At 44.4% G+C, this 27,929-nt stretch overlaps 1 protein-coding gene and 1 long non-coding RNA gene across 4 annotated transcripts in view; both read left to right on the top strand.

Annotated features, from left to right (window-relative positions):
* Positions 1-27,929, top strand: part of Fas3 (fasciclin 3) — a 478,993-nt gene that overhangs the window by 329,007 nt on the left and 122,057 nt on the right. The gene's annotated exons all lie outside the window — the stretch shown is intronic.
* The window catches only part of LOC143353368 (uncharacterized), a 59,763-nt gene continuing 56,735 nt past the window's right edge, over positions 24,902-27,929 (top strand). Inside the window, exon 1 of the long non-coding RNA XR_013082119.1 lies at positions 24,902-24,990. This is a non-coding gene — a long non-coding RNA (uncharacterized LOC143353368). The remainder of the gene's footprint in view (positions 24,991-27,929) is intronic.

Below are 27,929 nucleotides of genomic sequence, written 5' to 3'. Positions count from 1 at the left end.
ACTTTTTTTAATAACTGTGAATTCATTTAGGCGTGAAACTTCGAGATACGATATTATTGAACGCTGTAGAAAATTTTTAGGTAACTAATTTGAATGTGCAATTTTTACAGTAACTATACCTACAGGTAACGTTGAGTTCCCTCTTCTTCTTGAACATTATTAGAAGAGACAGGCAGCTCTGGCGAGGCAGATAGGATTTAATCATGGGTGCAAATGCTTATTTGGAGAACACTTCCACAAGATGGAGGTCGGATCTCCTGGAGCAGATCTCTCAGAAAAGGAAACTGTTTTCATTCGCCCTCTAGGTGTTCCCGCGTTTCCAGAAACAGCACAGCCTGCTGCAATCTGTCTTAAAACGGCTTATGAAACTTGCCTCGACGGTAGAAACATATGATATTAGATTTGCTGTTATAGTTCTGTTCCTCGCTGGTTCCCGAGTACTTACCTACCACGAGTCTTATTGCCTCTGAGTAATCCCCGCTGTGCGCTATCAAACAAAAATTAATCGCTGCCGTAGTTTTAATATATCAACTTGGATGCGTTGAATTTTGCAATTGCTCGGATTTAGCTTCATTTAGCATAATGTTACAAGTACATACAGAGAAGTAACAGTACATACTGCTGTTCTTTTGTGCATCGTGAATATTATGACCTGAATGCGTGTGTTAGCTAGCTGCTTTACAATGTCCATTAACATATTAAATTTGAGTTGTAAATCCGTCAAATTCCAAATAAACTTTTGTTTGAGTGAGGAGTACATTAATGAATTCCCGTTTGGATTAATTTCATTTGCCGCCTGACATCGTTGTGTTTGGATATTTTGAAGGAAAGTATTATCGTTTTAATAAATAACGTTGCGCCGATTATTTATTATCGAATTATCTATCTCCAACGTTCTTTGTCCTGCGCTTTCTCTTTTCATTGACCATTGATTCGGTTTGGTGGGCGCGGAATACACGCGGTTGACAGCATTAATTACTTAATTATTCGAACACCTGATAGTTCCCTTTTGATATGCATTAATTAACTCGGCGAATCTCGCATAAAGTTTAATTAGTCGTTCGTGCCAACTTCGATCCCTAAAGCTATTGTTTGTTACCTGGTTTTCCGTGAATTATGCAACACATTCGCGCGATTATCGTCCGTGTCGGTGCGGATAAACGTAAACTAAATGTCGGTGGCATGAATTGTCCGCAAATGGCCCGACCGAAACTATTTGCAGGACAATTAAAATTGATGGTACATTGAAAATTAATAAACCGGTGTCGGCTCAAAGTAAAACTTGGATGTGTGCTCGAACTATACATGCCGGTCCTACGATCCTCGAATATTTTGGTTCACAGCCGAAGTATTTTCGTGTTTGTACCTCAGCGAAATAAGGGACAATTGTAAAGCCGATAAGAGTCAATTTAGACTGGCTAGGACGCTGCTTACCTAATACTAATGCTACAGAAATTAGAACTGCTATTTTAAAATTTGTCTACAAAACCGTCACAATAGTAGAACACTTTTGATCTAGCGAAGTCCTTAAAAACTCGGCGTAATTGAGGATTTAAAGTAGCATTAAATATTGGTGTGAGGACAGTTCAAAGATGATTCAAAAGCGAGCGCCGATCCCCTAATTGCGCGAAGCGGACCACGCACACGGTAAGAAGACAATTCAGCACCCACACTCGCCGGCTCACTATGAAACCTCGGAGGTTTCTCGGCCGGTCGTCAAGAACATATTCCAAGCACCGGTGAAACGTATTTGGCAGGTAGTTGGACTTCGCGAGAACGCCACTTCCGGCGCGGAAGGTAAATTAGAGGGGAAGTTAGCGTCGATAGGTGGCCAGGCTCTCCTCCACCTGACCGAATTAAAGCCTCCCACCTCCCCCCGCCCCACCTTGGGGCGCAAAATTAGACGAGATGAGAACACGCGGCGCCGTGTTGGTGCAGGTGTTTCCACGTGGACAAGAACTTGCCGTCTGCGACTTGGCCAAACCGCGTTTTGCCAGTGGACGGCCTGCAATTCGACGTCTCTCGACACTTGCAGGCTTCTCCCCGGCTCTACACCCAGGATATCTAAGCGTGTAGACGCCCGGCGACGATTCGGTTTTTGCGGACCACGCGAATTCCTTGCATCGCTGCGCTCTCCTGCACCGAGCAACGCTCTCTCTCTCTCTCTCTGTTCCTTCGAAATTGTTGACTCTTACCGCGAGTGAATTTTGATTGTGTCTGGCCCTGCGGAACGCCGGGCCAACCTTATTGCCCGTCCGCTCGATCCCGGAATCCAGAAATTGAGACCGCTGCTGCCCAGTGAACTTCGGCTTACCTCCAGAAATCGCGTTTCGAGGCGAGGCTTTGACCTGCGGCGCAATTTTCCAAATTTTCCTGTCCCTCCTTCGCGAACGGACTCGACCGAGAACTTTTCTCTTCTTGGTAGACAGCGTTAATTCGAATATTGTTGTCCTGCGGACGGTTCTCAAGATTATATCATAAATGTAAAAGTAAAATGTAAAGGAAGGGTGTTCTCTCGGAAAAGTTGTAAAATATAATTCTCGCGCTTTTGAAATGTGTGAAATTTCTTTTCAAATGTGTTATGTTAATTGGTGAAAAAGTCGTAGTAGTTTAAGAACTGCGTTGATAGATTTTCACAGGAATATTTGGCTATTATTCCCCGGTGTTGCCTTTAACGAGCACCAGATGTTTTACCAAACAGTGGATTTTTTAAGATTTTTGCACAGCATAACTGCAGCACCCTCTGTGATAAGAAGCATTCGGAGAGAGCGCGTCACGGAAAGTTAAGCAGCAGTCCTGGGGAGCAATCGGCGAACGAGCAATAATTTGGCCGAGCGGCGTACGTCTTTCGTTGTTTGGGATCCTTTGTGAGATTAACGCCCTGTTTGAAGCCAATTCTACGCCCTCCCGGGTCCTCGAAAGAGCATATAGCCGGCCCGGCCAAGTTTTCATTTTAGATTGGCCAATTGCCAGATTGGATCGCGAAACTGCCCTTTAGAATTGAGTTTCCCCTCGTTTCTGTCTTCAATAATCTCTTCGTCCACTGCAAACCCTCTCTATTTCTTTCCGCAATCTCTCTGTGTACGTGCGACCTGTATAGATTAGCCGCATACAGAACTCTTGCGCGTTCCAGTTGGCGACGAACCTGCACCAGCCCGAAAACCGTTCACGATCGGCCGTCTTTCATCGAACCGATTCGCCATCGCGGTACCCCATAAAACGATATAATCAACGGTGTCTCCTCGAACTTTCCACTTACCGAGCCATACTTCCCTCATAAGTCCGCGATCGTCGGTGATCGAGCCACCAGCACGAACTTACTCGATAATGGTCACCGGAAATTCATTTCCACCGATCACGTGCAGTGTTACAGGGAATTTCCAGCACATACCTCCGATAGGATTATGCATGTTTCTGTTAATTGGCGGATTCGAATGTAAATGCATCGCATGGCTGTCGAGCGGAATGTACAAAAACTAGCGCGCACGGCGAGCCGCTGTTGCATTTGCATTAACGAGTACCGGTTCCCCGAGTAGCTCGAGTAAGTTCCTAGTTAGGCGAAACTCGAAAAAGAATCTCGCAACTTTTCAAATTAAAATTTTTAAACGCTTCTTAAGAGTTACACGCTCCCTCGCGCAGCGCGGAGCAAGTTTTCGACCTCCTAAAACGGCTCAGTATGTAGTTAACAAAGTCGCCGTTGGATTAACAGTCAACAGCCCTTATCAAAATGGAGAACGATTTGTTCGCTCGACTTTCGGTACGTTTTTATTGGGGGCGGTTGAAGCGATTGATTTTTCTTCCGCTCGACACGATAAATATACTAATTTAATATAATATATAATAAACTTTAATATAATATTTAGTACAAGAAATAAAAATGTTACACTGCTTTTCGCTTAGTACAGCGATGTCACCTCGATCTCCCATAGTGTTTGCCAGCCGGGGTTCACACGCACGGACTCCGCCCGTTGCTCCGGGGTCCACGCGCATTGTCCACGCAGAAAACCCGTCTACCGTTCGTTAACCCTGTTTTCGAGAAGCGAACAGACAGCGAGTGGATTAATTTTATGCGAGACGATGTTTCGAGAAGACTTTAATGTCTAGCAAAGCGTAGTCTAAATACCAGAGGCGGAAAAATCTGTTGCAGACTATCGCGACTAGTGGAACTTTTCATTACGTTCAATTTCGTCGTGTCAGTGTTTCCAAGCACCTGTTCTTCCTCATCAATGCGACTCATTTAATAGAGAGAGAGAGAGAGAGCATGAGAGAGAGAGAGAGAGAGAGAGAGAGGGAGATGCCGCTGGACAGAGGCGGGCCCCGGGAGTAACAATGTTTATTTATTAAAGAAAGTTTCGCGTTTATCTCGGCAGCGACAAGGATCGTTCCCGGCGAAAGGGAATAAAGGACGAAGAAATTTCTATTTCCGGCGACCAGCAGCGCCGAGGTCGTCCGAGTTAGGTGCAACTTCCGTCATTGAAACTTACCGGCGAGATCCGACAGCCTCTTCCTCTCCTCGATCTTTTCTCTCCCCGTTCGGCCCTTGATCTTACTTCTTGTTACTCTCCATCGGTTCGCACGTCGTTCCGGAGGCGAAGCGTATTTTTATTTGCACCAATACAAATAGCGTGCGGCAAAATTGCTTGGCACGCCGTACACTTGGGAAATTAGGAAGGTTCGCAATTATTGATTTTTTCCCCCGGTTTGTCTTCTCCGGCTTTTTTTTCGGCCGGACCGCGCGTTCCTCCAGGACACATTCGGCCGATCGGGCCGGATCAAATAAAAACCGATCGACCTCTCGAAATTGACAGCTTACCGAGCTTAACTTCTGGCCCCGGATATCCGGTTCTGCGCGCTCGCTCGTGTAATCCCGACATTAGGAAATTGTCCACGTTGCGCTCGTGTTTTGCGGCCGAAGGGATATCGATCTCGAAAACAACGCTCGTGACATCGATACCTCGATTTGCCTCCGGAACGCTCTGCCCCTCTGTCGCTGAATATTTCTTTGACCGAATCGCGTTATCAACCGTGTCACCGCAGTGTTTCGTGTTCTCTTGAAATATTTATCGAGAGGGCCATTTTATGTCTCATATAATGCCACGGAGGATGAATAATACATTGATTGGCAAATCCATCCGCTTTGTATATTTCAATTGAATCACGCTTGATCTCCGTTCGCATCGAATCTCCCGACAGTATGTTCGTTACGCGACTTTCACGCGAATTAATTTCGGCCGGCTTTTAATTTCTCGCTGAACCACCGCCGCTTCTTAGGGCGTTTAATCACGGAAGTTTTTATGAAACTTGTGAAACTTTCAAATTGCATGTAGAGGAAAATTGTTACGCGGCTGTAAGCTTGCAGCGTAGAATACGATAGCTCTTGGACTTGGCCTACCTTCGAACGTAACAACACCCTTCATGTTGATGTTGATACACGAGCATCGAACGTTTCGCTAAAGAACGAGCACTTCTCGTTGCAAGTTTACATTTAATAAAACAGAACGAACAACACTCGAGCTAGCTTCTGAACATTTCTGACGAAGACATTTCTGCAGAGTTATTGAAAGGTTAATAATAAATTAGAGTGGAACGATCCGAGCTAATCAAGATCATTGATACAATAAAGCGTGCAGTATATGGTTCTTTCAGAACTGAACTGTTACCGAACTGAACCAAATTCGTTGCAAAAGTTCACTCGACAATGTCGACTGTAAAATGACGCATTGCGAGGGTCGTTAAGGGCCGCGATTGACCTGACGGCCGAAAAAGAAAATCACGGAGCTGCAGCATGTTCACGGTGAGTTGGCCAGTTGTCCGGCGAGTGTTTTCCATACACACGTTTCGAAAGTATCCTCGTGGGACGTGCCCCGGGTCGAAGTGCACTCGATCACACGTGATCACGATGTAGCACACGTTGCCGAGCCGCGTGCTCGTGCCGTGTTTACCGAAATCGGCGGACAACGCGCAAACAGACAGCAATCCTCGTCGTTGCGGGGATCGGAACGCGTCGCTCGGCCGCTTTCAGCGACTGTCGAAGTTGCAGGATTTTGCGAGTCGTCCATTATTCCGTGTAACTGCCCCGTAATTCAATAGTCAAACTCCTCTTCGTCCCGGCTCCGTTCGCAGCGCGCCCTCGCTCGCTCGCTCGCTCGCCGGGATCGCTGTGGCGCAGCGCCCCCTCTCACGCTATAACTCGATTATCAGCCATTATCGCGAAACGATATTATTCCGTGTAATTTACGGCGGAACGCTTAGAATCGGATATCGCATAATTGTGCCCGACCGACTTCTATGGAGACGTCGCGGACTTCCGCGATGATAGGCCGCCATTACGGTGCACATTACCAACTCGCGAAACTGCTACTTCCGCCCGTGGCTCGCCATTTCTTTGCCCCGACTTTCCGCCAACCTTCTTCCGGCGCAATCGATGCACATTGTGCTCAAATTGTGCCAGTTGCAAGCTACAGGGGCCATGCATTTTTTCTCTTAATAATTTTAATTCATTAATACAACGGTATTTTTACATTATTCAAATGTTTTTACTGTTTTGTATTTCGTGCCGTGTTCGACACGATTTCAACAAAAATAAATTGAACAATGGAACAAATTTTCTGATGATGGATCGACGAGTTACATCAGCCCCTTAAGTGGCGTATTTAAATGTCTGATTTTTGACAGTAAGACTGCGGATTTGATGCGTTTATGATATCTATTAAACGTCGATCTATTATTTTCAAGTTTCCTGAATTATCAAAGAAAGGAAGGACTTCTTGTCCAGTTTCTCCGTTCGTTACGAATGCTTTGTGACTGAACGTTGATGAAGTAATGATTTTCATTAGGCAGTTACCGGTGACGATTATATCCGACACAGTCGATTAACGAGTTAACGAGCTCTTTTCGCGCAAGAATCCTCGAGCTGACCGTGGCAAACGAGCGAATCCTCAAAGCAGGGAGCAGGTACAATTCACCCAGGTGACAGAGGTGCCGCTGCAATCTGTTACCAGCGGTAAGGGGCAAGGTGGCGGTGGTGTGGCTAGCAAAAAGCTCGTTGAACGATGTAATTATTCGTCGGAGGATCCCGTGTAGAGGATGTGTGGGAGTGTTCTTTCGCGGTCTTCAGGGGTCTGCGGTTCGGAATTTAAGCGAGCGTGTAACGAGCGCGTAGCCGGGTCAGCGCGACACAGGAAGTTTCGCCATGTGTGCTGATTTAACGAGTAACCGGTCTTGTAGCCGAAGTCCGATCGTAACCGGGGCCGGCCTTCAGGCGTGTTCGCCGTCTCTTAACCTCTCCTGCCCTCCCTCCCTCCCTCCCCACCCCGTGAAACCTATTTTGCCCCGTAAAAGGGAAAAGAAGTAAAGAAGGGATGGCTCTTTTCCGTGGCTGCGAGACTCCTCCGTGCCTCCGCGTCCGCCTGCGCCCCTCCTCGCCACCCCTTAGGCTGCGATAAGATCGCTTTGAGACGGTAATAAAGGGAAGTGGAGTCCGCAGGGGGTAAATCGAGTTACCTCGCCCCGTATTCTCTTCCCGGTACTGTTTCTCCCTTTAGCTCTTACGATCTCTAGCTTCACCTGTCTCTCGACTGAACTCTTTTAATAGACTGCGGAAGAAGGACCAACGTCTCTCTCTCTCTCTCTCTCTCTCTCTCTCTCTCTCTCTCTTTCTAGGGAGGAGGGAGAAAGAGAAAAAACTTTGAGCTCCTTCCACCGCGACAGAACAATTACCAGGATCGTTTGAACGGCTATTCCTTTTTTAGCCGTCGAACGATCTATCGTGCGCGACCAGCAGCGCAACGGAGGCATCCTTGCAGAGATTCTGTTGTATCTCGGCAGGATTACTCGGTTTTATTCATGGGAACCGGTGGCTTCTTTATAGCAGTTTACGCTGCGAGGTATCTTCTTTGATCCCGTCGAGATCGTCTGATTTCGACCGGCTGGCTTCAACTCACTTTTGACGTTTGTTCTATGCGAAGGTGAATGATTTTTGTTCGTACGTTTGTGCATCGCCCGGTGCAATCGCCCAGCGCGGTTTGTTCGCAGAGATTTACATTCTGTATTTTTATTCTTTATCTTCGTACTCCCTCGAATTAGTCACCCGTACGAACGGAAGGTTCTCGGATGGGAAGGAAATCCCCGAATAAAAAATCTCCGAGATCCGAGTTTTCAGAGTCTCCCCAGCCGCTTCTCGTGAGATCCCGAGCTCGTTTCGAATCTGGGGCAGCAGATGTCTTGCGTGGCGAGCGACTTAAACGAAACGGACCGTTCAAAGATAAAACTAACAGGTGAGGGCGGAATTCCTTTCGCCGTTCCGGGCGGAATTGCCGCGGCAGGGCGCGGCGGTCGACGGAACAGACTGTCGCGATCCCGTCGACGCGATGAAGATACAGTGACGACGTCCTCCGAGCCCCGGCACGAACTCGGCTATCTGGCATCTTCCACTTTGTACTTTGCGCCGGTTTAAGAGTGGGGCGTCCTCATAAAGGAAATGTTCCCTCGCGCTTCTTTCTTACGGCTCTGCCGCGAGCCGCGACAATTCCGCTGGGAACCGTTCCTCCTCGAGTCATACCGTCCGCGGAGCGCCATACGAATTAGGGTCCATCCGTAGAGTGTGTTCCGTTTGATCGGAGTCCGCAATTATCCCCTGAACGGTTCCGGAAACAAACGCTTCCTAATTTAACGCTAGAACACCCAAGCACTAAATGCAACTGGCATGCATTGCCTTATAATAATAACAAAATTGTATTCGGTTAGATTTCGTGCCAGTTTTGTGAAGTTTATTACAAAATTTCCTCATGGTGGCATATTTATAATCTCAATATCTCTAAAAGGAAAAATTAGAAGCTAGTCGTTTTGACTCATCCGGTAGTTCTAGTGTTGATATCATTCGTTATCATACCTCGTTGTCGATAATGTTGGGTCGGAAGTCTTGTCTGTCCTTCGATTTTTTAAAATAAAACTGTGCGTCTTCGTTCAGCTAGGTGTGTCACACGTTTCAAGACGAATTCGTGGATCTATAATATGTGGGCTCCTTTAATGGGCATTCAAGCGAATGATTTTTTGAGAATGTTTCTATCCGAAACGTTGCGAAGAATTTCCGAGCGTAGAAACACGCCGACATTTGAAACCGTGCTGCTCTCGCTTGAACGTGCACTATAAAATTACCGTGGCGACGGGCCATTGAAAAAGCGGCGTTTCCCGCAGGTTCTCTTTTCTGGCGCGGGGTCGTAGGTAGCCCGGGCGCGTCTGGTTTGAATTTTGAATGAGCCGGGAACACGGGAACCGAAACCGGCCTTGTTATTGGTGCTCGAAGACTTAGCTGGCCTTCGGGGATCAAAGATTCGAAAGAGAAAGCCCCGGCGAGCACGGCCCTCGCCAAAGGGAAATGGTAACGTGTTTGTTCAAGATTCGCCCCGCTGAGTAGGTTTAGGCAGTGGTTACACACAGCCGGAGAAAGGAGATTGAGAGAGCGCACGGAAGATAGACTGGAAAATGAGGGCTCTGCGGAGTTCTTCTGGATAGCTGTTCGGGGATAGGGCCAGGCGTTGCCCTTTGAGAGTTTCTTGCCGAGCCGGGGAATTGTTTGGATGATTCGGCTGGGCGTTCTTTTAACGCGACTCGATCGATGCGTTTGGTGTTGGTATACTCGCGACAAATTGATCTCATCGATCCTTGTAAAATTGGATCGTTTGACTTGGATTTGAGTTACAAGTTCTCCTTCCTCGACTAGACAGAAATAATCAAAAGCTGAGCCATTTCGAGATTCGTATGCGAAAAGTGGCAAAGACAATTTCTTTCGAAGACCGTTCCGCACAGCGGGCATAAAACGAGGACCGTGTCAGGAGAATGCGCATCGATTTTAATCTGTATTAAATCGGACTACCGCGAGGGGAATGAAAAGCGGTGGGTCTGACTCCGGCGGCATCAAATTCTGGCGTCTCAGCCTATTCAAATATTCGAGGTGCTTCGGGGCCGCCGTGAAAGCCAATTTTATTTGACCACGAAAAAGGATCGGGCGAAACTTTGTCGCCGGATCGAGTGGATTTTACGTCGGAGCGAGAGTCCGTCGTTTCACTTCGGCTCGGTGTCGGTGGCGGTTCCGTGCCCGAAGTGATGGCGCAATAAGTGGATAAGAACATTAGTGTAACATCCAGCCTAGATCTGCAGGAACCTTAATGGCCAGTTTAAGAAAAAGCTTTTAAAGGAGAGGCAGAAACGTTACCGCTCATAAAATTTTAAAGCGATTTGTTCCTGTTCTACGCCCGGCTGCGGCGAAGTTTTATTGTCGCGGCCTGCAAGCTCCATTCCGCCTTCCCGTGTTTCCGCTTACATCATGCGAATTCTAATGGGCCATCGGTCCTCTCTCGCTTTCTCCTTCTCTCCTCCCCGTCTCCTCTCCCGCATTTCTCCGACCGTCTTTTTTATTTAACCCCCCACAGGCCCGCTTTTACCGTTCCTTTTCTCTTCGCTGGCTAATACATTCGGCCGATCGCGAGCAATTGCCGGGAGTGTTATGAATAATCGATGCTTCGGTTTTGCTACGTGGTCCGACGACTTTACCGTAATTATTCGAAGCAAGCTCGATTTGTATCGGCTCGGCAGAATAGCGCTCCGAAGAGTTGCGGGAGAATGTTTCAGCTGATCTTGATAGTTAAACTGTCTATCGGCTAGCAATTCTACGTGCAAGAACAAGTCGATGCGAAGGAATAACATTTTATTGTTTAACTAACCTGTTCCCAGAAGAAAAATGTGCTCCGGTATATGCACGAAGTAGAATCAGTTGGTCATGACCAGACTCGGCAGACGATTCCAAAAAAATGCCATACGATCGAAGTAATTTTATTAATATTTTTAAATGTAGATAAATTGACCAGTTAATTGCTGGTTATGTAATTATTAATTTTGTCATATATTGAAAGAACTGAATAATTGATGACGCGCTATGAATTATTCGGAACTGTTGCAGTTACAATAATTATTCATGCATTACATGGCTTTATTTTAAAATAATTCCAGTTGTTATGATTATTAAATAGGCGATTGCCAACGATATTGCATTTACTATGCTCCGCAGAAACGAAATAATATCTGCTTGCGTAAAGAGAAAGGGGGGGAAGATCCGTTGAAGAAAAGAAGTAAACAAGATAAATAAAGTACAAAGTGAAGTGGTAGCAACGTTGTTTCAGATATAACGATGAGGAACGATCAAACAAAGCTGCAATAAAGTGAAAAATAAATGTGACGTTTATGGAACGAAGTTCGCCGGAGAATGCAGTTGTAACGTGTGCTAAATCTGAGAATAAAAAGCAACACTTATTGGTTATAAACCAATGAGGTTTCTATCTTATTTTTATCGAAAGTGGAAAGCCGTCCGGTTTAAGAAATTTTCCCGTTACTGTCGAGTCGAAACAATCTACCAAAATGGGAACTTACTCGAAAATCCGCAATCCGTCAACCCTTAAGTGGAATACGAGACCCGATGCGACCACCACTTTAAATTTATGTAACTATTTGTGGATTCAGAAGACAATTTTACTATTTCGCTACGTTTTCACGTACCATTTCGATGGGAACGAATATTCGGTACGGATTCAAGGGTTAAACGCACCGGTTCACAAATTATACAGGGCAGGATCGCTATGAAATTTCGAGAGCACCGAACGTTTATCGCGGCACGTTCCCACGCGATCCCCGACGAAGACAGAGGCCCAATCTCGAATGAAATTATAACGTCGTGACATAAAAACAATTTATCCAAGATTGCGGAAGTTCCGGGGGTAAAGCGTATCGTGCGCGACGAACGCGTCGAAAAGCAGTTTCGTTAAAATTCAATCTGTGGATGGTGTCGAGACGTCGGTTCCCCTGCTCAGTTTCGAAACTAGTTCCCCGGGGGCGGAACTATAGTTCCCGGAGACCCATTACTATTTCCAGGTTGTTTCGGTAATTTCAGTCGAGTAGCTACTTACCTCACGGCGAAGTTAACCGTGGCGAGGGGGCCAGGGCGAACGGCCCAGGGAGGCGTTCCAGTGATAAATTCCGGATCGTACGGGCGAGAACTCGACTGGTTTTAATTAGCGTGATCAGTCTGAGTGCGTGATCTCGCAGTTCAAACCTTCCAGAAGCTTTCCCCGGTGAACTCGTTACGTCGATAATTCCTGTTTCGGCGCGCGATCGCTCGCGACGAGCCGATTACATTCATTAGCTCGTGCAAGCCCGCAGAACCCGACCGTCTACCCACTTAGAACACGATCAGGACGAATGTTTCCTACGGACTCTAGAGACCGCCGCGCCAACACCGCGTCGCTGTTTACGCGGCTCCACGGCTCTGAACATTTTCGTGGCCTCGACGTGAAATTGCGGGGCTCCGGGCGAATGTACACTAAACTTTTTCTCTAATTCTGCAGATTCTCTGAAACTACAAACAAGTTACTTTCCCGTGCACGTTAACGCTTTCACACAGCGGACTGGCTAGTTTTTAATTTCCGTTTTCATAGAAATCACAAGGCCGGGTCCCACAGTTGATCGCCCTTCAACGGAGAGACTGTGAAACGTCGAATGACGGAGTTAAAATTATTGCATTCGAGCGAACAGAGAAATTTTCTCGAAAATAAGGCGTCACACAAGCATCGAACAGCGTTTAATACCGGCGTGCAGCATCGTTTTTTTCTCGGCTTGCGACCCGGTTACGTGAGAAACAGAGCGTCGGTATCGCGACAGCGAGAACGGGCTATGAAATATTCAATGGAGTTTCCCCCGACCCAGATTCTATTTTTCATTGGCTGGGCCGCGGAATCGGGACCGCCCTCGGAACTAATGCCGTTATTTAAGCAACGACGTAGAACGAGCCTGGGCCCTTCGTTTTTCAAAGCGTGCTCGCGCGCGAGCTGTCGCGTATTAGTCCGCCTTTTCATGTAACCGCGACGCCCCGACTCAAAGGATAAATGTCGGCCGGATACAAGCGGCGTTCATTAGCACTTACGAGGACATTAGACGGCAGGCAGCCGGTTTAAAGTCAAGTCTCGCGTCGTCCATTAGCGGCCCCATCTTTTGCATGTTACGAACATGCCGCGTATTAAGCTGCCGGCATGGCACGCCGCTGTCCCCCGCACGTACGGCCGTCCCTTTGCCGCGGAAAATGCGGCGCACAGACCCGCCTGGAACGCGATTCGCCTAATTACCAGACGCTTCAGAATCACACGGCTCCTCGAGTCATCAGTCGCCAAAGGGAGGCCTCGTTCTTGAACGTTGCCGCACCGTCTGACTAAACGGCGCCTCGTTCTACTGGCTCGCTCTCCTCTGCACCGTTTCAGAACCGAGGTGTACCAGCCGACCGCGACCGATCGATGATTGGGGACTGTGTGGCAGACGAGATAATTAGGGGAAAGTTGCCAAATGCTCGCCTGAATCGTGCACCGCGAATTAATTCGTTATTGCGCGGCCGACGCTAGACTCCACCCCTTTCGCGGATTCACTTTTTCTTTTTTGAATACCCTATACCAGGACTATTATTTTATTATGTTGGTCTTTTAATCGGGGATGACGAGTTCATTCGTCGTTCGAGTTCGAAATGAAAATTCCGAGTGATTGAGGTCCAATAAAATTTTTCTCTTTTTATAATCTGAAAACAACAGAACAATGTTCACTGATCGCTCGAAAATTCTCACTGTTTTGTGTTTTATCCGCCCATCTTATTTATGAGAAAAACGGTCTGGTCAAATATAAAACTATAAAGACATTAGAAAAATTGAATAACATTGTTATATTATTTTCGACTTGTTAAAAGTATTAATAGAGAAAATGCATATTTATTTAACTTCTGTTTATTACAATTGACGTGGACAATTTTAAGCGCTTCATATGAAATCTCCAAAAAGAAAATGATCTAGGATTTTGACGAAATTTACAAATTTGTCTGACTATTGACTTCTCCATTCTACTTCTCTCGTTATAGTAGATCCCTATTTTACTCGTCTGAGCATAGAACACCTTGTTCCACAAGTCCGATTACAAGCCTACCATGTGTTCCACTTATATAGTAATTAGTCTTCCCAGAATTACTTCTCTAATTACAGGTCTCCTTCTACTTGTCCGACCCAGATCGATTCTATTCTACTTTTCTACCCACGGGTCAGCCTTGTTCCAGTTGTCTGATCATAAATCGGTCATGTTCTACTTATCGGTTCATTTCTCGTAGCCATTCTACTTGATTACATTATTTTCTCGCCTGTTCTTCAGAGTCTATTTCGTATATTTTTCTAATTATTACAAACTTGGAATCACGCATTAAAAATACAATTAGTGCAAAAAAAGGAGCAATATAGCTCAAATTATACATTAACCTTTGGATGTAATATTCTTTGGCGGAAAATGATTTGCAGGACCCGTGAAAGTGACGGGTTCCAATATTTTAAATTTACAGTTATTAAGATTCTAAAGATACATCCATGAGGAAGTATTCAACAAATTTATTTCTTTGGGCATGTGTTAATAAATAAAAAGTGGCTAAAAATTTGGGCAGCACATTATTGTTATTTTTGTAGAGCAATGTAAAATAGTTACTTTTAGTGCTCCGTAAACCTAGTGTTAAGAATGTATTTCTTCAGAGCAAGGAACTATGCCAGTAATCAAAAATAATACAGAATTCGCCACGCAGCAAAATTGTATTATTTTTCATTTTTATTTCAATTATTCGCGGATAGTATTTGACCGAACGCAACAGAAAAGCAGTCGCATTAACAGTGGCTGGTTAATTATGCACGAAAACTAGACGTGAGAGCGATGTTTCGCTAAACATCGAATTTAATACTGAAAGCGGCGCTCGTGAAAATTTAATGGGAAAATGAGAGGGACTGCGCCGGGTAATGATTTCACGGTGCATCCTGTAGTCTCTAAATATATTATACCGGTAACACAGTCATGTAGACGCGATTGTGTGGTGTCCGAACAGAGAATTCCATTTTATATTTTTGTTTGCGAGATCGGCTCCCCGGTAATCTCTCAAAAATGATTAATGCACTCTGATTAAATTGTACTTGTCGAACAATTTGTCCCTCAACGAATCATCGGACCCACGTACTTCCGTTTCCATATTTCTAATTATAACACGGCTCGTCGTTAATATTAATTGATATTAATTCTATTCAACGCGTAATCCCATTACCGTATATTCATGATCAAAGAATCGTTACGTTGATGATTTCCGCGATATTAACGGGAAGAAAGCCTGTACGTATTAATTATTCGCGTACCTCTTCGTCTCTTAATACGGCCTCCGTTGTAAACGTAACAGGATTATGTTAACGCGCCATATATTATTAAACATCAAAGTGGCACATTCTAAGAAAACGGATTTTATGAGATCTGCTATTAATCATTATCGGACTGCGGATTTTATGCATTTACGACAAAAATGGGTACGTATCATTTAAAGCAGTGTGTTTTCGTTTCGGTTTAGTGAGATAATTAAAAAGACAGAATTTTTAAAATTAAAGAAAGAAGCTACAGATTTTAAATTCTAGATTGCATCTGTAGCGCTTTTTCGTAGTTATTTACATTCCAATTGGAAAAAGTTAGCTTCTCGAAATTAATCGAGAAATCCAGATGTTTCTAGAGGCTTGAAATACGTCGGACGAAAACCCTGTATCTCTATCGCGTGCGATCAAATTTTACGGGATCCCGAATAAATCCGTAGGATCGATCAGGTCCTCTACATCTAATGAAATCTTAGCCTTCGAAGGTCTCATCGGATCTGATGGGACTCCACTGAACAGTTTAAGACACCGTTGTGTCCCGACCGTCGATGGCTCCGCTGTTAACCACCTGGTCGGACTCTGGCAGATTCCTCGAAATCCCATTTGATTGGCAGACCACCTCGAACCTCATTTGATCTGTTCGGAGACTTTGGTAGATTCCCTTCGTGCCATCGGATCAGCGTCTGTTAAATCCAATCAGAATTGGTAAAATCCAACAGAGTATCAGATTCGTGTTATGCTACTCCCGGATTTCGAGCAGTTTAATGAAAACTAACAGAACCCCCGGAAGGTATCCGGTTGGATTTGTACGGGGACGATAGCGCCCGGTCTAGAGTTGTTCATGGAGATCTCAGCCGAGCTCACGAAGCCGTGGGACACCGTGACGTTTACCAACAAATTAATTCGCGTCACTCGAACTGGAACGCTGGAAAAGTGACGTTGGAGAAGCTCGCGGATGCATCAGTTAGCGAGATAGTCATCGGAGTACACGGTACATGCGTACAATAGATATAAATTTTCTTCTAGGAAATTATGATCGCAAAGAAGTTCTAATCGCTGCAACCGTGCAATAAATCGTACCGCGAGGGGTTGAAGTGAAGGTTAGCGAATTGTTCTCGCCAGCTCGAATGAATCAGTTAGGTCTCGCAACAGATTCGCGCGATTCCGTAAATCATTGGGAACGCATAAGCCGACCTGGTGAAAAATATCCGACTTGTCACGTGTATCCGATCGCGTGGCACGCGGTTGTCGCCGGTAAAATGCAGATACCGGGTACGAACGGAACAGCCGGTCGCCAGTTTCGATTATTTACGGGCTGTTCCATATTACCTGGGCGCTATCTTGCGATCAATCGCGACGATGCACCCGACGGTGGTCGACGCTCGGGGTGGGGGAGGGGTAGGCAGGGACGCGCGGGTGTGTGTAATGCACGCCGGTTCCTGGAATATGAAATTCTAGATCCGGGCCGCGCTAATCAACGCGGACCGCCTTTGTCGCGGGCAAATGTTAGTTTAATTTAGTGGTTTCTGGCGTGCGCAAACGTTTGCCCGGGATTTAATCGACAATGCGACAGCGATGTTTGAGGATATCGAACGCGCGCGCGACGCGATCGAGTGACTAGGGAATCAATGCCCACGCTCGAACGGGGAAACCCGGGCTTGTTCTGTTGCACGATTATGGAATGCCGGAGAGGGCGGATCGGTTTGCTCGCTCGCTCGCTTCCACGCTAATTGTACAGTTCCTTTGGTCACTCAAGACACCGGCGAACCGCTGACTTTGAACATCCCGCACCTGATTGCACGGAACACTGTGGAACGCGAACGTTTGCCGCGGTTCCGGAATATCCTTGCGCCGGGTTTGATACACCGGCAGTCTTGTCTACGATCGGGATATGTTATCGTATTACCTGCGCTACACACTCGAAATCTCACAAATATACATAATCATGGTAGGACAGTTCTCCTGAAATCAGACATATCATTGGCCGCTAAGTTCCGAATTCTCAGTTCTTCGTCACTTTCTGTCGAATTTTCCTTTCCGTCGCGAGAATGTTTAAACATTTGGATCGAGCAGCATTTGCCAATTGGAGATTGTGGGAAGTGTCTCGGAATTGTTTCAGATTTTTGCACAGCCTGGAGACGACAATGAATTGCACCTGCATATGAAATACCTGTTGTGTCCACCTGCTTTGCTGGAAAATAACAATGGGTGGTTTCAAAATGTCATGTCGAATGAGAGGAAAAATATAATATTGTGGTTCTATGTTTTTTCCCATCATTTTGAAAATATATAAAAACAAATTCACATTCTGTACGAGATGATTCAGTAGTATGTATATTTGCATTTGAACAGTATGAAAAGTAGAACAGTATTTAAGAATATTGTGATAAAATAATAACAAAATGTGTGAACCTGAGAGTAGTAAGTACCTACTAGTGGAATATAATAATTACTTGTGATTGTGCATTGGGAAGAGTAGGTTTGTGAAATAGTATAATTGTGAGCGACAGTATAATGAAAAAGGCATTAAAAAAGGTAAAGCTGAGAGTATTAGTAATAAGCGTATAATTATTGAACAGTGCGAAGACCGGATAATAAGTGTAAAGATTAGCATAATTCGGCAATCGCGTAATAAAATAATAATGTAAAGAAATGTAAGTCGAGTTAACAGCAGGATTAGTAGTACATAACAATTACTTAACGTAAATCAGTGTGCAGAGTGGATTTCCAAAATCCAACAACGCAGTCCGTTAAAATGGTAGATACTAAAAGCGTGGGAGAGAAAAAACATGGCCCGAGAGCACCCCGTAAGCATCGTCGACAAAACACCATAAAAGTTGTTTTTACGGGCAGCAGTGCATAACTAAGCGTAGCACGGTGGACAGAAAACAATCTTGGCTTTTCGCGAAACACTTAATCCGCAGAAACCGCGGGGGCGGTGTGCTCGGGGAACACGTGCTTAAGCGGAGTATTTAATGGTGGTTCGTGACTGGCGACGTTCCATAAAACCGGCCGTCACGTTCAAATTAGTTTCGAAGGATCATAATCGGGGAGGACTACAAAATCTACGTATTAAGTCGCCCATAAAAATGCTAATGCAAGGAGGCGATCGGGGGTTTTATGCCCCGCGACCGTATTACCCATTTCCCAAAAATTATACACGCCGGACGGTTACGCGAATGAGTTTTTAATTTATGAAAATCTTCTTTCCTCACATTCCCGCCCCCTTTATGGAAACCGATATCGACCGCTGTCCTCCACTGTCCGGACAGCGAATTAAACAACATTTTTCGTCCAACTGCCGCGCACAGCCGAGGACAAAATTAGTTCCATGCAACTAAGACAAAACAATTTTTTTTTAATTAAAGCTTAAAGGTTTCAGAGTAAAGAAAAAATGAGGAGAGAGAACGAGCTGTAAGTTTTTATCTTGAAAATAGTTATCGAAGACACACTTCTTCAAATACTTTCGAATTTAATTCGAATTTATTAAACACTAGATTACTAGCCAATATTCCAAAAATAATTACCACGAGCTTAGGCGAAAGGACAACCGTTAAGAAGTTAAAACATCCGCTTTATCCTTCTTGGAGAAACCTCCGTTCTTCGATCTCTTGAAAGAAATCCGTCTCGATAGGGTTCGAGCAATTAATCGGACAGCGGACAAGGGCTAATAGGGGTAGATAAAGTCGCGTAGAAAAAAAAGAAATTGGTCGTGCGAGGAGAGAGAGAGCCCCCTTCCCCCCCCCCGGTTCTCCAGGTGAATGTAATTGAGTTACGGTGTTAGTTTTCAATCACTTTCCGCGAGATAACCGATCACTGTAACTTTCGGATAACAGTTTTTACCGGGCGAGACGGCAGATACCGACATCTTCGGTCCTCGAAATGATAGGCTACGGGGAACCTAAACATTTTCCCATCGGGCCTGTTACTCGACATCGCACTTAGCTTCATTTTTCACGTTAGAAAGGATCTCCGGAAAGAGCCAAGGGAAAGGGGGGGGCGGAAACTGAGAGAACGGACTGCAAAAAAGCGCGATGGTCAGCCGAGGTGAGTACGTTCGACGTGAGAGCCACTCTGAAAAAGGAAGTCGACTTTCATTCCCGTGTTTACCACTCCGTAACACGTCCTGACCATTTTTCAATTTCCGCGACTACCTCCTCGCCGACGATCTCTGTATTTCCTGGTTAAACGCGGCTCCCCCCTCTGTCCCCCTTCCTCCCTCTTCTTGTTACTTGTCCCATCTCTTGCAACTTCCACGTAATAAGTTCGTTTTGAACAGGGACACTCTGAAACACCAAATCATACGGTTCCAGAAGATGCTTCTTCACCACTAAATTTCTGACTTACCAAAAATTGTGGACCTTCGAACCGTTATAATTTTGTAACAATGCATGCCAATACATGAGAAATTTTTTCCCTGACTGAATCTACTGTGTATACGAAGATTGAAACTTCCCCTTTACAACGACCCCCTAAAACTTGCTATACGATGTTTTTCTTCATGTTTTATACAACAAAAATGAGGCCGAAGTTCTCACGGTGTGCAAGGCTCAAGAGAAACGTATATCAAATTTTGTATTATCGTAGAGGGGAGGTTTCGTTGTCCGAGTTTATGGTAGATTCAGCTAAGAAAAAATTTTCCAACGCCTCAACTATCGACGATATTTTTGGAGACAATTTTTGGAGCCATTGTGCGTCGTTAAAAGTACTTTTTACCATTTATAGTAAAGCGGTTGGAACGTCTTGAAAGAGAGTTGCAAGAGACCTGCGAGTCGCAGACGCTGAAAGTTGTCGCTGTAAAATTATAATTAAATTTAAAGTGTCTGCGAGCAATGGAGAAATGTAACGAGTTGAGTAAAGAGTTTCGAATAACCATTAAAGGATAAGGGACCACTTTATTTATAAAATAGTGAGCAGGTATCTGTCGGTTTGAACAAAGTTCTGCCTAACTCTGTCGGATCTTGCGGTATCTATCGAACAAATATTAAAACTTCTTCGTGAAAGGTATGAAAGAATCTTCTGAATTGCATGGGGGAGTATGATCTAATTATCATGCTTAGGCTCGGAGCATTTGCGAAAGTATCTAGATATCGATTCATCGAGAGCCGGTGATGGTAGCAGTAAATCCTCTCTCGTGGCAAGATAATGGCACTAATGACGCTTAACGCCTAAGTCAAGTGCATCCACAATTTACCGAGAACCCTTTAATGGCTTATCGATACAGGCGTCTGATAAAGCCGGTGTTGGCGAGTTTTTGATAGACGCAGGCAACGATTTATCACGACACCATTGTTCCGACGTAAGAACGCCTACTCGAGGAACAAAAGCGTTTAGGATTCTTAATGGGCAGTACGTTGCAAAAAGCTGCAACAAAACCCTCGAACGTAGTTGTACGTTCATTCACTCCCAACAACAAAGTAAGGCAATTCAACGAAAAAGAAATGCAGCAAACTCTCTGGACAATATGGCGACTGTTCAAAGTGAACGTAGGTACATTGAACTCGATCAATTGTTGATACTTCTGTGCATTTTTCTGCAGAAAGTAAAGTAATTATCGCTGGAGCTACCAGAGTCAAATGATTGTAGAAAAGCATTAAATGAATTGATCTCGTGCTCATATTTCACAAAAAGATCTACCAAAAGTTTAAATTCCTGGGATTTTGCAATTTTCATAAAACATTCTAGAAACCCTTCTTTCAGTACACGATAGTCGTATACTGTTAAAAGCTGAGCATATTCAAAAGTTACACCTGGGTTAACACGTTAGGGCCGGCTCCAAAAATTCCCACAAAATCGAATAAATCTAATTAATGGAATTACAACGTTTCCGTTGCATTTTAAAAGTCCCAGTAAAATTTGTTCGAACGCGACACGGTGAAAATGAGTTTCTGAGCCTGGTGAAAAATTAATGTCGTCCATATTTGACCGACCGAAGAACCTTTCGGTGGCCATTTGGAAACCGGAGAGGCACCTGACAAGCGAGCTCTCTGCCCTCACGGCGCGGCGGTCTGGGAACGGACTAATCCCGCCAATGTCCCTGGATAGGTTTAAATTTCGGTCGAGGGGGGAAGTTGGGGGGTCGATGCACGATATTTCGTGTCGAGCGGAAGGAAAAGGGATTCGGAAGGGAAGGGGGGGAGGGGCTGACGGCAAGAAGAGGAATTCGGGCTTCCACTCGAGCCCGTAAGACGTGGCAGGTGGTCTCGAGGGGCGACCCACTCAGCTAGAGAAGGCGTCACGGCTGCAGACGAGGGAGAGGCATTCACGGGTCTTGATTTAACACCTTGGATTAATTACAGTCTGTGTACCCCCGGCCGGGACGCTGGTGTGTACGTGAAAGGGCCACATCGCTCTCGCCCCGCAAGAACTCGGTCTACACGCGAACCTGCCGACGACCGAACGCAACCAACGCTTCCATATTTGTCTCCGAAACGGGGAATGAGAATTTAGAACGGGTCCCGTGGCGCGCGACCCACAAGTTGTCTTCTTCTCGCGCCTGTTCCGCTGCCTTTTAGACACCTAGTTTGCACCTGGAACGGTCCTCGATCTCGCGGAGAGATTTACCAGAGTGTTTCCAGGTCTGGTTAAACCGTAGTCGCGTTTAATTGGCCCTAAGCTAAATACGTTGGTTCAGAAACGTACACTCTTTGAAACAGAATAACTTAGAAGACTATTTAGGTCGTTCCACTTAAACTAGGCCATCTAATTATTTTTCCTGCGATAACAAGAGTAATATTTTTATTTATTCTTAAGACTCACTTTTTAGTGGTTTCTTTCAAGACCTAGTACTAGATGTTGCATAGTCAACATTATTAGGCTTTCGTCCATGTATTTATCCGTGTATTCAACCTACCTGTACCTTTAATGATAACTGTGTGCTTCTCTTGACGAAGGAACCCAAATAACGCGAAAATTAAAATTGTTCTTAGGCAGTTCTGAATTATTGCATTTTAAGATATGTGTCTTCTAAGTTTTCGAGGACAATTACAGTAACGTAGGGATTGTATTGTGTGCAACGCAAATAAATAATGACTGTATCAAGTTAAGCAACGACGCATAAATATATAAATTGCATTTGTTTTTTGTCGTTGATCTTTTGTATCGTCATCTAGTGTCCACGGTGTGCAATGCTTTGTAAAATAAATCGAACGCTGTACGAGTTCGTTTAAATTTCATAGCGGTCTGGACAGCACCATAAATAGTGCGCGGCAGCACCATAAATATTGCATTATGTGCCATAAATATTGGTGGTGGTTCTGTGATCATTCGGAAGATATCACGGTATTTTTGTCCCGGTCTGTTGCGGACAGTTCTAGAAAAGTTTCGTTTGGTTCGATGCTGCGGACAACTTGAGCAACAAAAAACAACAAAAATCCGAAAGTTCGTGCCCCAGATTATTAACTCATTTAATAAAATAACGAAATACGACGAACCTATAACTGTTTAAAGACCATAGATAAAAGTAATCGCTATTAGAATCTCCCAATTTGAATGAATTGTATTTAATAAAAAATACTGTCTAATATAATATTGTAGTTTAGTCCGTTCAGTCAGAACGAAATATAATTTTTAATGTTGCATACATACACACGAGCATCGCAATTTCAAACATCTCAGTGTGTATAATTCACGAGAGTATCTCAATTTTCTGGAATATTCTAAAAGTACTCGCTGGAGACTATACTAATTTGATGAAACATCCTAACACTGCATATCCACGTGGGACATCTTCCATTTTGCGAGAGATCTTAATGTTACTGCACACTTTAGAATATTCCATATTGCGGCACTGATAACACCGTCCGCTTCAAAATAATCTTTTACGACCATTGTAGTCTCAAAAAAAAAAAATAACATTACTTATTGTTAACCAACCACAAAACTCGATTAGACTGAACTTTTTCACTTTTGCAAATAACTCTCTCACTTACTCACTTTTGTCATGAATTGTAGCACTCTCCTAATTGGACTGCGAATCTTATGCATTCATGACGAATTTCCACATGGAAAATTTGTGTATAGCATAAAGATCCGCAGTCTGCTCGTGATATTAAAAACAGGAGTGAATTTTTCAAATCTCTTTTAAATTTCTCGTATCGAATTTTCTGTTACTTCGGTGTAGCCGACGCGAGAAAAATGCACGACAAAAAGAACCGGTTCGTGTGCATCACGCGAAACGGTTGATCTAACAGACGCGACGATGATCGCAGCGGCATCCTATCCAGCCGGAAACGGACTACGTACGGCGGAGTAACACATTCGTCCAGACTGACTTTATCAGCCGAGCCAGCTCATTTCCAAAGTAATTCCGTCCTCCGAGCCATAACTCGTGTCCCACGGCTGAATATGTATGTGTCCGTGCGTCAAGCAGAAACGGACAGGTTACTGAGGCCGAGCCGGCACTTTGTCACACTTGCATCCTCTCCGTATTCGGATAAGATACGGGTTCTCATATGAGCGGGCACCGTGTTCTCGAACCCGTCCGCTCTTTTTGCACACGCTGCATCCTCCATCGCGGGAAACTTTTATCGTGGGAAACCGAAAAATTTCACAGCTCCCAGCCCCGAGAGGATAAGACATCCGCCGTCCTTCGGTTCCAAACATTCCGCTACGAGCTTCAAGTAAAATAGTGCCCCACTTCTCGATATTTCCATGTCACTTCGTTGATAAACAAAAATTCGTTGTTATTCGGCCGCGGATTTTTCAGCTGAATAAAAATTGATTGCATCAATTACACGAAACGGCAGTTAAGTAGATGTTGCATATCTTCTCTGAAAATAGTTCCCCACTTGTCGATATTTCCATGTCACTTCGTTGATAAACAAAAATTCGTTGTTTTTCGGCCGCGGATTTTTGAGCTGAATAAAAATTGATTGAATCAATTTTACATCACGGGAGTTAAATAGATGTTGTATATATTCTCCGAAATATTTTAAATACTTAAAAATAATATGACCACCTGCTCATATTTTTCTGTTTTCTGTTTCACGATACACATTTTTAATTCCTATTACTCTTAAAAAGAGTTCTCGGTTAATATTCTTAGACGTACAAATAAATTCCCAGCATTGGCGTCTTCAACTGATTTTTCTGTCTTCTGTTTCACGATACACATTTTTAATTCCTATTACTCTTAAAAAGAGTTCTCGGTTAATATTCTTAGACGTACAAATAAATTCCTAGCACTGTGGTCCTCAACTGATAAATAATATTCATTTTCCGAGAGTTAACTCCACCTTATAAATAATTACTGAATCTCCAAGCTATCCCATTCAGGTTGTCCATTTTGTTCTGACAAGCAATTAAAAAATATAACATTCAAAACGAAGTAGACAGAATCATGTAAAACTTCTAGGAGGTAGATGTCAGTATGTTTTATTCATGAATTTAATGTAGCACGTGGTTAAAACGCGTCGTAAATTAAATAATCGTATACAATTTCGGCTTGAAATAATATAGTTCTTCGGCGATGTTTACGCAAGCATAGCTCACTGTAATGGCGTCGGAGCACGCAACGAGTCGCTAAATTGCGAGTAAACCATTGCTTTGAACATCTGAATGGGCGTATACTATATATCACGGTTTATCAAACTTTGATAGTTCATTGGACGCATCGAACGGCCATTGTGATACCGTTTATTAATCGACTGGACTTTTTGATTTCAGGTATGTACCGGTTCATTCGAAACGGCATCGGTTCGATGCTGAAGACAAGGATTTCGAAGAGTGACTATTCGGTGAAATTACGGTAATTACAGCGCTCTTTAATAAATTATCGCGTCGATGTTGCGAACTACACCGTAATAAAATTAATTCACGGGATCCGCGAGTGCCAGCGGAGCGTTTAATATTTCATATCGAAAAATAAATTATTCATAACAACATTGTCGAGCGTGTTCGTAGAAGTTGCTATTAATCGAGTAGACGTATGTACCGACACGCTATTGGCAATTTGTTGGGACCGGGGTTACAAAGAACGGTCGTTAATATTATATCAATATCGTACTCGATTTAATCGAGGCACCGCCGCGGACCACCACAGTGCACGCGTTACACGCCATTGCGGATAATTATTGTTGCAACATTTGCGATATAATATCTTCTTATGCGACAGTTCGGAATCAAATTGTTTCGAATAGAGCTAGAGAGGGGAATTAAATGTACTAGTGATCATTGGTCGATCGCCAAATTATCTCTAATTACAGGTACCAATTTGTATTTAATAGTGTGACTCGAGGTCGTTATGGTTAACAATATTTCTACGGTATTTCGTCCGCTAATATTAAACGCTGCGTCGTCCGATGCACTTCGAAACTGTTCAATTTTTTAGCAAATATATTTCACTTTAATTCAACTTGTATCGAAAGAAATTAAAACCGAACAAAACTGAAACTGCAGAATTCATTTTGCTTTTAATTTTCAGACTATTGAATACCATTTTCCCCGTGAAAATATTTCAGTATGAAACCGAAATTAACTACAATTTTATTTCGCATTCATTTAGTAGTAATTATCGATGACAAACGAAATGATCGTCATTTTTATCTTATATTTTATTGAACTCTCGAACGTGTCTTTTTGCTGGGGAAATTTGTTGAAGGCAGCGTGGCGGTTAGTAAAAATAATAACGGGATTAGGGGAGGACCGCGGAATTTTTTCCGTCATAATCGGTCAAAACGGATTGTCAATATCGTCGTCCCGCAGGTGGATGGTTTTATCGATCGCCAACAATAAATACCGGTCGGTGGGTATTGCCAGCTCGCACGTTCCCCGTTAATTTACGACGGCATGGTATTAGGTCATTATTGAATTCTGTCGGAGCTAGTGGAAGAGCAAAACGTCGCCGGCCGAGAAGCCGACCTCTCTTGTCGCCAAAATTACGAGGTAGCTGGTCAGATTGAACACGCGTGCTTCTATCTGATCCACCAACCTCTGCCTGGAACCACATCCTCAACGTCAGCTCTCACCTTAACTATTAATTGGTTCCACTCCGTAAGCTCCTCGTCGAGTTTTCTCGCGTCTTCTTAGTCCTCCCACGCCGGCTAATACCGCAGCTTTTACCGTCGTCCCTTATTTGCTCATAAAATATGCTATCATAAAATATACAGCACAGATTTAGCCCTCGTCCGTTCCACGAAATTATTAAGGAAGTTACAAAAAAAACGATAACGTTTATTGCAATTAGTTATGTCTGTCGTAACCTATATCTTGGTTTTATGAAGCGTACAAGGATCGTTACCATTAATATTTATTTTAAAACAACCTCGTAATTGGACGCACTCACGCTCAGAATATTGAACTGCAAGTCAGGTTTCATTCTCGAGTAATCCACCAGGAATTTCCAGGGAGCCGCAGATCCGAATGTAAGAAATGAACGACGATGTTCGCCTAACTCGGGAGAACGAGCACAGGGGTTAGGAAAAGAGAAAGAGAAAGAGAGAACGAACGAGAAAACCGTAGATTCGATCGCTCGGTCTCGATCCTAGTGGCTGGTGTAGCAGCTGCGCCCTCGAAGTTACTTAATTTGGCAAAATAAAACGTTGAGGGAATCGTTGCTGGAACGGCTTAATTCGTCGAATACAACGAACCCGTCGCGAAGATAGCGTGAGGACTATTGATGGCATCAAATCCATCGGAGAATCCATCTACACCTGACAATGTGGTCTCCCATCCTCCGCGAATGAAAAAACGCTGGAAATTATTTGACGGAGTCGATTAGAAATTTGTTTCAGCAGTTGAAACGTGCCTTCTCGAGGTAATAGACATCTGTAATTTTGTTATTTTCATGGATTTCATATCTGAACCGTTTTCAAGACGTGAATTGTACACGTTTTACATAGAATATATAAAAAATCGATTTTACCACCATTAATGCCATTTAATTTCCACTTCTGGTAACTGACTTGGGAATTTGTTACTTCTCGTTAATTCCGCAGTTTACTTGTAGCTACCTGTAATATTTTAAATTAGAGTCGCAGTTGGGCCATTTAGGCTTTCACGGCCGACTGTACAGGCCCGGGCTCCCCTAACGAGATTATAGACATCAGCGGATCCGATTGTGCGATGGTTTCATTGGCCGGTGACTTAACTCCGTCCCATTGGCGCGGGCAGAGGGATAATGGAGGTGGCGTGGGCGGACGGGGAAGCCGCCACGATATTAAGGGAACCGCGTCGGGGTGTCCTCGCGAGGGTGGAAAACATTGAACTTACAATTAGCCTGGACGCTAATGACGACGCACCGAAAGAAAAAGAAGGAAAACGGGGGCGGTGGAGAAAAATAAAAAATAGCGGAACTGGAACGGGTAGTAAAAGAGGAGGAAAAAAGAGATATATTCAGAAGGGCGGCGAAGAGAAGGAGGAGAGGAAGGAAGAGAAAAGCCGGGATGACGATTCGGCCACTCGAATCTTAGTCGAGCCGAGAAGACATTTCTCGTGGAAAACAAAATACGAAGGAGGCTCGCGAGAGAAAAAAGAAAAGCCTGGCCGGAGACGGGCGGCGGGGGTCGAGGAAAGGAGCGGGATGAGTGGAAACGTCGGTGCCTCGATGGAATTTACTGCTCGCGTCGGAAGTATTCTAAGAGGGTTGCTTCCACGCTGCTGGATAACAGAAAGTGGAAGCCAGCGCCTAGATGGTTTATTTGAATGCCTACTTCAGCGCTGCTGTGGCGGCACGACCTTTTACGCCGC

This window comes from Halictus rubicundus, chromosome 4 (assembly GCF_050948215.1).
Source record: "Halictus rubicundus isolate RS-2024b chromosome 4, iyHalRubi1_principal, whole genome shotgun sequence".
Lineage (NCBI taxonomy): Eukaryota > Metazoa > Arthropoda > Insecta > Hymenoptera > Halictidae > Halictus > Halictus rubicundus.
This window is presented reverse-complemented; position numbering and strand designations above follow the sequence as displayed.